We start from the raw sequence: 14,695 nt of genomic DNA on the forward strand, positions 1-14,695 counted from the left end.
GCTTGCTCAGAGCCCTAGGGCCTTGGGTCCTGCTGGGCTCCATAGCTGACTGGCGCCTGGCTGCTGACCCCAGGAGGCGCCCAGGAAGGTTGATGGCTGCAGCCTTGCCAGGAACAGAAGTAGAGTGGACACACAGCCCTGTGTAGTTGAGCCTCCTCTGCAGTCCTCCAGAGACCTGCGCCTGGAAGACACAAAGGCCCCTTGTCCAGTCTCCTTCCACCACCTATTGTCCAAGCTGATCTATACAGCTTCTAGGGGACTAGAAATCCTCGCGGCCCCTACTTATTATGGAGCCTGGGCCTCGGGGTCCTGGTGTGGGCAAGTCCCCCAGGGCACTGGAGGCCCAACCAACACCCCTCTCTCCTCTCCCTTCCGATCTCTACTGTAACTGCTATGTAGACAGAGAAAAAAAATTCCTTTGATACCAAGACGAGGAGCCAAGGCTCTGCTTCCACCTGCAGCCGACTTGAGGGTAGGCAGCTCAGGGTCCTGCTCCTGCTCTGGCCCATCTCCCTTACTTTACAGCCAAAGAAACTGAGACACACAGAGTCAGAGCTAGCACAACAGGAGGCTTAGTGAGGCCTGAGGAGCCGAGGAAAGGGACTTGGCCTTGAACCCCTCAGCCTTGCGTTCAGGTTCAGACTCTTCTCTGAGCCTCAGTTTCCTTTTCTGCAAAATGGTAATAATAACCCCCTTCTCACTGGCCTGTCTGAGGTTTTGTTCCTCAGGGTTTTGCCCATTGTCCTGAGCCGCCTGGGTTTGAGGGTTAGTATCCCCTCTATTGAGGGGCGGGAAGTTTAAGACCCCTGACATCTTACCCTGGGCTTTAGAGATCAAGTCCAACAGGCTCCAAACCCCCCAGCTGAGTCCATCCTTAACTTGGGGCTGCCCGAGGAGCCCCTATTCCACTTCAACCTGAGCACCTTAGCTTTTATCTCTGTATTTATTTATATTTTCTGGTAAGAGTTTGTTGAACAAAATATAGATCTTTCCACGGCTATTTGAGACCCATTGACCCAGCCAGGAAACTGAGGCCCAGCAAGTCCCACAGCAAACCTCACACATGGCCCCATCTGGATGGGTGGAATAGCACTAAGGGAGCCTCTCTCCAACCAAGCAGCCAAGAAGGCTAGTGATGAAGGCCCAGGCCCCTAAGGGTTCCCACAAAGAGGCGAATGGAGCCATGGGACCGGGCATGGAGTAGAGGATCCATTAGCAGCAGCAGGTCAGGATAGAGAAGGGCAACCCAAGAGTGCTTCTCCCCGTGCATTAGGAGGCTTCCGGTCTCACTAACCCTGAGGAGGCATTTGGCTCTCTCAAGCCTTCTCATCTTCCCTCTCTCGCTTTGTGTCATCTTCCCTGAGAAAACCTGCTCTGAGAACCTGTGCTGGGGGTGGAGGCCAGGCCCCAGCTCGGGCCTCCTCACTAAGCTGGGACATGACACCTGCAAGCCCTCCTTCACAGGCTAGGGTGGTATCTCTGTCACATTTCCCATTAGATGGGAAGATAGACATCCACAGTGACAACAGTGTGGTAAGTGTGACAAAGGGAAGTACCTGATAAGGTGCCTGGGCTGGGCCTTAGAGTAGCCATGTTGGGGAGCTAGGAGAAGGGGCAAAGGGCAGAAAATGGCCTGGCTTTCCAGGCCATTGCCTGCCTCACACCGTCTGGTAGCCCCAACACCCTCAAGATAAAGCCGGGCTCTGCAGCCTGCCAGACCAGGTCTTCCCACCTCACCTCCTGCCTCTAATCCAGCCATGCTGTAGTGCTGGGCTCTCACTGGCCTCCTGCCTGTTGCTTGCTGCTTCCTTTGCCTGCAATACCCCTTCATGATTTTCTGCCCTTTGCCCCTTCTCCTAGCTCCCCAACATGGCTACTCTAAGGCCCAGCCCAGGCACCTTATCAGGTACCTCCCTTTGTCACACTTACCACACTGTTGTCACTGTGGATGTCTATCTTCCCATCCAATGGGAAATCTCTTTGAGGGGCAGAGCTAGGGTTCATCCTGTCCACAGTTAAATGCCAAGCACCTAGCACTGCCCCTGCCACCTGGTCCGCCTCCATGAATATCTGTTGTGCGAGCGAATGAGTAAGAACTATATTTAGCGATCATTTTCTTTGTGCTAGTCATTGTGTTGAAGTATCTCATTTAATCTTTCCCAGAACCCTGTGAGGTAGGTGTTGTCATTACCACTTTACATAGAGGGAAAAGAAAGGGGAAGTGAATGTTCCAATTCACACTATGAATCTGCTGTAGGGTGCCTGACCCTGGAACTGCAACCTGCTGGGAAGGAAGGCCCTGCTGAGTTCCCGGAGTGATGGCTGAGACATGACATTGGACCCACACAGCAGCTCCGGTTACACAGGGCTGGGCTGGCTTCAGCAGCCTTGTCTTGCTTGCTCTCTGGACTGCTGCGTAGGCCTGGACCATCCTGCCTCTCTCACCAACCGGGAACTGTGCTCCTCAAGTTTCCCAGGCAGGGGCCAGGCCTCTGATGCCAAGTGCAGCCTGTAAGCTCTGGCTCTCGGCATGCCAGGATGCAGGCACTCAAGGGAGGCAGCCTGCAAGGCAGGAAGCCTAGTCCAGGCTTGGGCAAGCCTCTGTTCCACCTCCCCACAAGTGGGACCAGCTGCATAATTTGTGGGACTCAGGGTAGAATGAAAATATGGGCCCCTCGTTCACAAACCAGCAAGAATTTTAAGGTAGGATAGCAGAGCATGAGGTCTAGTTCGGGGTCCTTTGAGGCCTGTGGCCTTGTGTAACTGTATAGGTCACACACCCATAATGCCATCCCTGTCCTCAGGCCTTCCTAATCTGTCGAATGGGAGAATGACGGCCAGCTGGCCAGGCAGTGGTGGGATGAGGTTGGAGTTGGAAGCAGGAGGTCCAGTGGACAGCACGAGAGTTGGGTAGGGGTCCCCGTGGACGTCATTTTTTATTTAGGTCTCAGCACTGGGTAGCAGACCAGTTCTTGCCAGGAGTTGGATTCCTCGCACAGCTCCTTTTCACAGACCCCAAAGCAAAGTCTCAGAGAAGCCAAATGACTTGCTCAGAGACTCCATGGGGAACAAAGATAAGAATCCTGGTCCTTCTCTCTGCAAAACTCGAGCTTTTTGTAACACAGTCTGGGGGTGTGGCTTGGGGGTGGGGAGAGAGAGAGAGAGAGAGAGAGAGAGAGAGAGAGAGAGAGAGAGAGAGAGAACAGGAGGGAGGTGTGCGTGTGTGTGTGGAATGCTGCTCAGGACAAAGAGGGCCACTGTGCAGACACAAAGACCTGACCACAGAGGCCCCTGCGGAGGCCAGGCCAGACGGGTGACAGAAAAGCCCCACGGTGTGGGGATGTGCCAGGAGCTGCCTTCCAGCCCCTCCCTGGTTGTGATGGGGGTAAAGGGAAGGCATGCAGGAGCTGGTAATTGAGTCAAGGAGGAAAAACAGACGTAGGGCTGGGCCCCTTCCCCTAGCCCCTGGCCTCCAGAGTCAGCGCTGCCCACACCACCTCTCTCCAGCTCCTCCTAGGAGGCTGCGAGCCTAAGGAATCCCCCATTAGGCTCCCAACCATCCCACTTTCCCCCACATCAATGAGAGTGGGGCTCAGGCAGCTGACCATCTGACAGTCCCATCCTCACAATCCTGTTCAGAAACTTCTGGCTACTCTCCACCACCCCCGGGAGAAGGACGCATAAGCCCCTCAGTGTGTCATCCAAGGCCCTTTGTAATCTGCTCCAATGACCTTTACACACTCCTCTGCCCCCACTTCCCATCAGCTTTCCACTCCCCAGTCATATGGGACATCTCACCACCCTCCAAACCACTCAGTCTTTTCACACACACTCTTGTGTTTGTTCAGGCTTTTCCTTCTTCCTGGAGTTCCCTTTCCCCTGTCCAGTGCTGGCTGAAATCCTCCTTCTCCTTCATGAACCAGCTCAAAGGCCGCCTCCACCAGGCAGCTTTCCTCCACCCCCACAGTTGGATTTAACCTTCACTCTGCCACAAGTGTTGGATTTACCCATTCCTCTTGCAGGATCCTACTCTGGTTTGAGCAGTAGTTTGAATCCATGAAGCCTGCTGGAGGGGGGGGCATTTGAGCTGGGCCTTAGAGGGCAGGTGGACTTCACTAGTGGATGACAGTGGTAAGCAAGGAACAAGAGCTCAGACAAGATACCAGCCCCCTCTCAAACATTTTATCTGAATCAATCTATTTGGTCCCCGAGTTCAGATAGCAGGGGGTCCATAGTTTGGAACAGCAGGAGTTGAGTGTGTAATGTGTGGTGGGGATGGGGTTAGGGTGGTGGGTGGTGGATTGCCGGATTGCCGGGGGGGGGGATGAGGGTCAGGGGGTGGGTGTCATGTTAAGGGATAGATAAACCAAAACAGCCAAGTAATGGTGAGTTTTATATGCCACACTACAGAATTTTTTTGTTTGCTTGTTTAAAACGCACCTGAATTTATTTCTCAGTTCTATAGTTTACTAAGTAATTCATTTCTGCTTTATCTTTATTATTTTCTTCCTCTTAATTATCTTGGGGTAGCTTTTCTGTTCTTTTTCTTCAAGTTTATTAAAGTGAATGTCTATTTTGTTTATTGTCAGTGTTTTTAAATAACATAAGTATTTAAGGCTATGATTTCCCTCTGAATTCAGCTTTGGCTACATTACACAGGTTATGATATGTAAAATTTTCTTTATCATTATTTTATAAATAGTTGGTAATTGAATTTTTAATTTCTCTTTTTATGGGAATATTTAGGTTTGAGGGTTGTTTCTTTTAATTGTTTAAACTTGTGTTATGAATTCTAGTTTTATTGCAGGTATGTAGAGGACATTGATTTAATTAAAGTCTATAGTTTATGTTTATTTTATTTTTTAGAACTTACTTTATATGTGTTCTATAGGTTTTTAAAAAGATGTGTGTTCTCGGGCTGGCCCGGTGGTTCAAGCGGTTAGAGCTCCATGCTCCTAACTCTGAAGCCTGCCAGTTCGATTCCCACATGGGCCAGTGGGCTCTCAACTACAAGGTTGCCAGTTCAATTCCTTGAGTCCCGCAAGGGATGATGGGCTCTGCCCCCTGCAACTAAAATTGAACACAGCACCTTGAGCTGAGCTGCCTCCCGGATGGCTCAGTTGGTTGGAGCGTGGGCTCTCAACCACAAGGTTGCCAGTTCAATTCCTCGACTCCCGCAAGGGATGGTGGGCTGTGCCCCCTGCAACTAAAATTGAGCACGGCACCTTGAGCTGAGCTGCCTCCCGGATGGCTCAGTTGGTTGGAGCATGTTCTCTCAACCACAACCACAAGGTTGCCAGTTCTTGTGGCAGTCAGTTGCCAGTCTTCAAGGTTGCCAGTCCTTCCAGATGGTTGGAGCATGTCCTCTCAACCACAAGGTTGCCAGTTCGACTCCCGCATCTGAGCTGTGCCCTCCGCAACTAAGACTGAAAGGACAACAACTTGACTTGGAAAAAAGTCCTGGAAGTACACACTATTCCCCAATAAAGTCCTGTTCCCCTTCCCCAATAAAATCTTTTTAAAAACAAGAAAAAAAGATGTGTGTTCTCTTTTTAGGATCTATCTTTTGATATTTTACTAGTCTAGTTGTTATACATACGTTATATATTATATATACACACATACATACATACATATTTTAAATAATGTATATCCATATATAACTTACTCAACTGATGATGCGTCTCTTACTACTTTTTTGTTTATATCAACCTCTCCTATTTCTATTTCATCTATTTTAAAGTCTTCCTCATGGATTATATATATATATATATATATATATATATATATATATATATATATATATATTTATTTTTTAAGATTTTATTGGAGAAGGGAAACAGGACTTTATTGGGGAACAGTGTGTACTTCCAGGACTTTTTTCCAAGTCAAGTTGTTGTCCTTCAATCTTAGTTGTGGAGGGTGCCGTTCAGCTTCAAGTTGTTGTCCTTTCAGTCTTAGTTGTGGAGGGCGCAGCTCAGCTCCAGGTCCAGTTGCTGTTGCTAGTTGCAGGGGGCACAGCCCACCATCCCTTGCGGGAGTCGAACCTGGCAACTTTGTGGTTGAGAGGACTCGCGCCAACCAACTGAGCCATCTGGGAGCTCAACGGCAGCTCAGCTCAAGATGCTGTGTTCAATCTTAGTTGCAGGGGGCGGAGCCCACCATCCCTTGCGGGACTCGAGGAATCGAACCGGCAACCTTGTGGTTGAGAGCCCACTGGCCCATGTGGGAATCGAACCAGCAGCCTTCAGAGCTAGGAGCATGGAGCTCTAACCGCCTGAGCCACCGGGCTGGCCTGGATTATATATTTTTACTAAATAAAAGTATCCCTCTTTTGACCCATTGAATGCTCTTAGCCACAATTTTTATTGCTTCTTATATCACCATCTCTTACTTTGCACTTACTTAACATAGCTTTGTCTGTGTTTTCAATGTAGATTTTCTTTGTCATTTAACTTTTTACTTAAAATTTTGAATAATTAATATATTTACATGTTTCAAAACTTAAAAATATAGGAAAAAAGGACACATTGAGAAAAGTCTCTCTCCATCTCACATCATACTTCTACTCAGTTCCCACTCCTCCCTCCCTTCACCCCTAAACTAAAAGGTGGTTTTATTATGTATTTTGCTGTGTGTAATGCACACTTTTTTGCTCAAATTTGTGAGGGAAAAATAAGGATGCTCATTTACTGGAGCATTTATATGGGTAGTACTAATTCCATATCTATATAAATGTTTTCAATTCTTTTATTTATGCTTATGAGTTAAAAGTGTAACTCTATAAATCAATAATGATATCCGTATGCAAAATAATACCGTGGAATATGATAATTGGTTTTGTTGAACTTAACGATGAACTGGCAGTGACGGACTTCTTGGCCTATGATGCATAAATATTGTAAATTTTTTACCAGTACATAAAATTTCTTGTACCTTGCTCTTGTTCTTGTGTTTTGTAATTATTTGTTACATACAATTTCTTGTACCATAATATGCTGAAAAATGAATGCTAAAATTCCTTTATAATACAAAAAAACAAGTACCTAAATGTAAACAAATAAAAATTTGAATTAAAAAATTAAAACAAAAGGTTTCTTTTCCCTGAAAGTTTGGGACAAAAATGTGGGTGTGTACTGTAAGTGGCAAAATATGGTAGTTTCTTGTGTATTCTTGAGTTTCTTTGTCCAAATACGTGTATTTCTACTTATTTTTTTAAAACACAAAGCATAGCTTACAATACACATGATCTTGCATTTTATCACTTAATTGTATCTTGGGGATTTTTCTAAATTAATACATTGGAAGCTTCCTCTTTGTTTTTAGGGACTGGATAGTATCCTATTGTATAGCTGAACCATAATGTATTTAACCAGTTCTCTATTAATAGATATTTGGGGTTTTTCCAATTTTGCTAGTACAAACAATATACATACTTTCTCTGTTCAATTAGGAAATTTCATGGAAATATTATTACTAGATCAAAAGGATTGTGCATTTGCAAATTTGATAACTACTACCAAATTGCCCACTATTGGGGTTGTACCAATTTATGCTCCCATCAGCACTGTATGAGAGAACCTGTTTCCCCACAATCTCACCAACCCTGTGATATTAAACTTTTGGAATTTTGCCAATCTGATAGGTGAAAAATCATGTCTCAGTGTAGTTTGAATTTGTATTTCTCTTATTTTGAGCACATCTTTTCATAACAAAAGAGTTATTTAAGATCCATTGCATTTCCTTTTCTATTATATCCTTTAGACATTTTTCTGTTAGGTTTGCTGGGCTTATTGATTCTTACTGGTTTTTTAAATTTTGGAAGATTATCCCTCTGTCACCTGAATTAAAAATGATTTTTCCCAATTTATCCCAATGTATTTTGACTTTCCACAGGTTTTTCTTTTTTTTTTAAAATGTAGAAGTTTTCATTTTTCAGTGGTTGAATTTATCAGTCTTTTCTCTTTTGGCTTCTGGATTTTGAGCCATAATTAACTCCTACTCCAAGATTTCTTCCCCGTGTTTTCCTTTAATGTTATTAGATCTCGTTTTTTACATGTGTATCTTTAATACATTTGGACATTCTGTGTTATTTTAAGTATTTATTATAAGTAGGATATAGTCTAGTTGAATTTTGTTTTTCATCGGGAAACTGTGAGAATTGTTGCCTTCAACAGAGAGGGACAGAGTGAAGAAATAAAATGGAATCGCTATAGTCAAGCTGCTACATTACTAAAATCAAGCAGGTTGAGGTATGATTCTATTCTTGTTTTAACTAGCCTGAGAACTTAAACTTTTGAACTTTCCAGTCTTGTGTCAATGCCTGAATATACATCAAACCTCCAGGTAATTGTCTGATGACGCCCTGAAAAGGTAAGAAAAGAATGTTGACGATGTGTCCACACCACCTGACAGCCATTATCCAGACAACTGGTTATCTAGAGGATTACCATCTCAGACCAATCCAAAGATTAAGAATGAAGGACTGGGCTGGCCCTGTGGCTCAGGCGGTTAGAGCTCCATGCTCCTAGCTCCGAAGGCTGCCGGTTCGATTCCCACATGGGCCAGTGGGCTCTCAACCACAAGGTTGCCGGTTCAATTTCTCGACTCCTGCAAGAGATGGTGGGCTGCGCCCCCCACCCCCCGCAACTAGCAACGGTAACTGGACCTGGAGCTGAGCTGCGCCCTCCACACAACTAAGACTGAAATAACAACTTGAAGCTGAACTGGCACCCTCCACAACTAAGATTGAAAGGACAACAACTTGACTTGGAAAAAAGTCCTGGACGTACACACTGTTCCCCAATAAAGTTCTGCTCCCCTTCCCCAATAAAAATCTTAAAAAAAAAAAAAAAAGAACGAAGGACTGACTCTTCTCAAGAATGTATTTTTTACTATAGGGATCCTCCGTTTTTCTTTCTTCTTCAGAACACTTCTGGGTATAACCCAGTTGCGTTTCCATTTTGCAAACCCTATGACCCTTGAGGAAATCTTTGTCATTTATTGCTAGCCAAAGCCTTCAGACTCTTTTTGAGTTCATTTGATAATAACATAGCTTAATTTATGTATATATATTTAATACCTGAGGTAGTCTCCTTTTACTTCTTTATTTTTGTGCTTCCTTATTGCTGTGTTTTTTGTTCTCTATACATTCTAAATTTTTCTTGTTTTTATCTTCTGTAATGATTAGAGCTCTAGTTTGTAGTTCTATAAGCCTTTAGATTAGGTTAAGCACATATATTTAAATTGATAAGTATCCGATTACCAAAGTCACTAAAAGACATCATTTATTAAATATGTGCTAGACACTGAGCTGGCTGCTATCCCTGAGTCTCTACTATTGTCGGCATTTTACAGATGAAGAAACAAAGCTCAGAGTGCTAAGTAGTTTACTCAAGGTCACCCATTAATTTTTAATGATCTCTGGATGATGAGAAATTTAGCAGGCTTCAGCCAGTCAAGGCCACCCCGGAGCTGGAGTGGAGGAAATCTCAGTTAATTAAACAACATTGCTGAAAGTAGAGGTAAGGGGTGAATTCTTCAAAGTAAAATCCCCACAGGGATTTAAAATCCCTGCAATGGATTTCACAAGGATCTCACAACCCTGTGATATCAAACTCTTGGATTTTGGCCAATCTGATAGGTGAACAATCATGTCGAGCTGTAGTTTTGGTTTGCATTTCCTTTACGAGTGAGATGAAGCATCTTTTCCCATGTTTGAGAGCCACCTGCATTTTCTTTTCCAAGAATTGCCTATTCATATCTGTTATCCACTTGGGAGGCACCTAGCAAATAATCACTATACCAAAGCTTCCTGGGGTGCATGTTTGTTTTGAGAATACCAAACCAATGACTTTTAGAGTTTTATTCTGTTTCTTATAGATCATTTCAGAGATAACAAGCTCTTCATCTGAATCTTTAGACCAATTTTCACAGGTACCCTGTTGATTGTTTTTGTTCACTCTTGATTAGGCAGAAATAAAGCCACAGGCACCACCTCCTGACCCTCTCAATTTTATGATGCAGTGCTTACTCAGAGAAGACTCAATTCCACCATCAGACAGATGGTGTAGACACAGAAAAAGAAAAGCTGATGGGATGGATTAGGGAATTAGTACCATCATTATCAGTAACAGCTGGCACTTAAACAGCACTATATATCTATATCTTATCATCTATCTATATCATATACTACGTATTATGTATAGTATATATAGTATAGTACAGCTATGTAAATTTATATATGTATGTGTATGTGTGTATATACGTTAAATATATGCACTAAATTTACACACACAAATAAGTTTAGTTCTCATAACCACCCTCAAAGATTGGTACTATTACTATTTCTGTTTTACAAATGACAATGGTGAGGCACAGAGAGCTTAGATTACTTGCCCAAGCTCACACAGCTAATAATTGGTGGAGCCAGGACTCTATCTAAGCTTCCTGGCCCTATAATCTGTGATCTCATCCACTCTGCCTGGTTTGGAAGCTAATCCTGGGTTGTTGGGGTACAGCCAAAGGTCCTTCCAGTCAGTGCTGCCCCCGGGTTCTTGAGAGGAGTAGGCAGTGAGGATTAGTGTTTTATCTATTTTGGAACCACTGGTTTCACTCATTAATTCATTTAATCCTCTGATTCATTCAACAAATATTTATTAAGTGCCTACTATGTGCCAATTCCTGTGCTAGGTGCCAGAGACACCAAGGTATAATACATTAGATACGGTCTTCGTCTTTAAGGAGCTTGCAGTAAAGGGGAGGGGACACATGGACAGCTAATAACAGTATGACACATGCTGTTCTGTTTCAGAGGGAGGAACAGGTGGTGTGTCATCCAAGAATGTGTTTCTCAATCTGCTCCCATCTACCATCTAGTTAGTGCAATTTTCCCCTTGCACTTTGCCTTGTGACCTTCTCTTATCTTTAGTTTATATTGTATCACTGCCAGGTTTTGAATTTTTGTGTATCTTCCTGATCATTTTCACAATGGGCTGATCGGTCATATCTGCAATCATTTTTGTTTTTCATCCCAGAAATGTGGCCTTGTTCTGGCTGTAGTATGGAAAATAAATTGAATGGAGGAGATAAGGCAGGCAGCTCAATGAGGAGGCTGATTGATAGTTTTGGTGAAGGAGGAGATCTGAGCAAAGGCTGTGGCTGGGGGTTGGGAGGAGTGTATGGCTCCAAGGAATATTAAGGAAATGTAATTAAAAGGACTAATTCATGTAACTGTGTTTAATGAGCATCTACTAAGTGGCAGGCACTGTGCCAGGTGCCAGGAATACAGTAGGAAACAAGATATACATAGTCCCTCCCTTCACTGAGTCTAGAAGGGGAAGATGGACAATGGAGCTTTTACGATAAAAGAGGATAAATGATACAACAGGGAAAGTACAGGCGCTACAAGAAAGTGGAAGGTAGGACGCAAGGGGGTATGAGCCAGGAGTCTAGGCTGATGCCCAGATTTCTGCCTTGGTGGCAGGAGTCGATAGTGGAACCATTATTTGAGTCAGGGAACCCAGGAGGGCAGAACCCCACAGATGTCTCTCTGTGTCCCCCAAGCTCAGGACAGGCAGGAGCAGGGGAGGTGGTGCGCAAGTGACTGCTGAATAAATAAATAAATGAATGTGGGCTTCTGGATACTCCCCAGCCCCCAGCCTGACCCTGAAAGAGGAAGACGGGGAGTGGTCCAAAAAGAAACTTGAAATTTCAGGAAGCCCAGCAGTTACTCAATGCCCACAAACCGCTAGCCTCTTCTCAGTTACCCAATGGGCCACATAAGGCAGCTATTACTCTCTCCAGATGTCCAGCAATCAGAACCGGGCTGCCATGACTCAGTGCACTTAGGGCCTGGGCAGTGGGCAGGCTCAGAATACCCTGGCTATTTTGAGGCCATCAGCATGGGCCCCACAGGTTGTTGAAGGTGGAACTGGACAGAGTAAAGAACCAGTTCTTCAAAGTCCCTGGGTACATGTCCCTAGAGTTAGGGGTCCTTCCTCTGGCTCCTGTATCCCCTGATGTGTTCCTCTTCCTTAGCATCGAGCCCCCAGCTCTGGATCTGTCTGCCTCCATGAAAGGTCTGGGACTGGTGGTCCCCTCTCTGTGTCCCCAGCACCCAGCCCAGGCAACCCGTCCCCCTAACACGTAATACAAAATGTTTCTAGAATTTGTTCAGAGAGAGCTGTGCCTTGAGCCCCAAGGGCTAGTCTCTCTCATCCTCAAGAGATGGCCGACCAAGAGCCACACAAACACAAGTCCCATTCTTGGCATATGGCAAGGATGCCCATGGTTACAACCCTGAGTTCATGAGCTGAGGCTCGGAAAGCTTCTGACCAAGTGAGAGAAGGCACCAACACACATCCCCGCCACTACCTTCTATCAATATCTGAGAGTCTTGGAATTGTAGAATCTTAGAATCTGAAGGATAGAAAGGCCCTCTGTGGTCAGGTGTTCCAACTGCCCTTCTGAGGAGTCGCAACTGTCCTACGCAGGCTCTGATCACAATGCCCTCAGCAATAGGAACTCACCCCATCCTGGGACCTGAGACCTGCCTTATGTGAGTTCCTTGAGGGTCTCTTCTCATCTTCAAGGCCACAGAGATGCCCCCTCCCCCCAGGGCCCAGAATAACCAACCCATCAGAGCCAGAGCTGCAACTGTCACAGCCAGCACTCTGCCATCCCTGAGAGATGAGGAAGTGAGAAGGAGAACTTTTCTCCACGGCTACAGTTAAAATGTCATCACGTGCAATAACCAAGCTATCAGTGGGGTCGCATCAAAGTCAAGAAGGGCAAGATATAAGTCGTCTTACCGAGCAGAAAATGACGTGCTGGAGACTATTTTGAGGCAGTGTGCAGTAGTGGTTAAGTGCACCTCTGCTGTGTGCCGCGTAGGTGATCTGTTCCTTAATCTTTCTGAGCTTCAATTTTCTTATAGGCAACATGGGGTAATGACATCGAGGTGGTGGGCTTGATGTGTGGATTGAATGAATGTGTCTAAAGGGTGAGCCCAGGGTGGCACTAGGGAGGTGCTCAGTGAATCCAGATTCTCACAGGGTGATGTCTAGAGACTACGTGAGCTACACACACTGCCCCTCGCTCCTCAGGAAACCCACACTGGCAACCCATGTTTCTTGCCAGTGCGGTTCCATCCAGGCTGAGAGCCAACTGCAGTGACATCGGGAGAGGAGAGACCTGCTCCATCCTGACAGCTGCCTACTACCACTGGCTCTGCCCATTTTGTGGTCTCCCCACCCCTTGGGGCTTTTTCTACCTGAGAGTGAGCTATGGCTCTCCTTCGTACTCGAGAATCACTCATCTGTATGGCTCTTCAAGCAAAATGTCATGTGTTTGCTAAAGTTTCCCACGTGATTGCTGGGAATAAGGCCCTGTGTGGGGAAGTCCAGGAGACCAGAAGAACCACTGGGAGTGGGGATAAGAGGTGGGGGTGCCACACAGCCAGCCCAGGGCTGGGCAGGAAGTGGCCAGGCGAAAACTGCAGGCACTACTTCCATTACACCCTGCATCTAGCCCAGTTAAATTCATTCACAACAAAATTGGTGTTTTTATTTTTCCTGACTACAGAAATAATGCCTCTTCATTACAAAATCTTTGAAAAATATAGAAATATAGAAAACACAAAATAAAAAATTCCTAATCCTCACAGATAACTGATGTTAAGATTTTGGTGTGTTTTATAATATTCGAGTTTTCTATACATTTTGACCTAGTCATAATGTATATATAATTGTATACTTTTTTTTTCATTCACCATAATGGCAGAAGCATTTTTCTGGATTTTCACAACTTAGCCAGTTAAATCCCTGTTGATTTAAGCCCATTATTCTAACAAAAATCCTTAACCAGTATAATTTACCTGCCTCTTCCCAGGATAGAATGGTGCTGGGTGCCAGTCTGCAGGAAGAGAGGGAGGGAGGAGGAGGAGAGGAATAAGAGAGGAAGTGAAGAACGGGGAGGAGAAGGAGGAGGAGACAAAAGCAGCACTACTAGATTCATTCTCTCGGCACCTCTGTTCCCCTCAGACTAGCTCTATTTCTCAATATTCAAAAACCCGAGGAAAGTCACCTGAATCCCAGGTAAAAACTGAAGCTCAGAGTCACCTGGGCTCACCTGATGTTCTTCTGAATCTTTTCCCTGCTCATTCCATACGCCCAGCCCTACAAGGAAGGGAAATCACACCCTGATAGGAAGAAAGCCCTCTTCCCCAGGGACCAGTCCTGCCAACCCTGAGCAGCAAAGACCCTGCTTTAGCCATCCTGCCTACACTTGAGTCCTCTGCCAACTTGTCACGTGACCTGGTTTCTAGGTCTCCATAGTCTGGTCACTTTCTCCTGGCCCAGAGTATACCACAGCATGTCAGAGGAACGTCAGAGCTCCAGGTGGGTCTGGGAGCATGTGGTACAGAATAGGGCAATCACCTTCTTCGTTCCAGATATTATGCTTCTGTTAATGCAGCCTACATTTGCATTTGCTCATTTGGTAGCCATTGCCTTGGCTCATGTAGAGCTTGTGGTCAGCTCAAACTCTGAGCTTCTTTTTGCATAATTGTTGGTAAACCAGTTCTTCTACATGCTATGCTTGGACAATCACTTAAAGAAACCTAACACAACACTTGATACTTTACCCTCTTTATATATTTGCATTATGACTTTTAGCTCTCCCTCTTGGCTTCTTG

Source organism: Rhinolophus sinicus, linkage group LG06 (assembly GCF_036562045.2).
Source record: "Rhinolophus sinicus isolate RSC01 linkage group LG06, ASM3656204v1, whole genome shotgun sequence".
NCBI classification, from domain to species: Eukaryota; Metazoa; Chordata; class Mammalia; order Chiroptera; family Rhinolophidae; genus Rhinolophus; species Rhinolophus sinicus.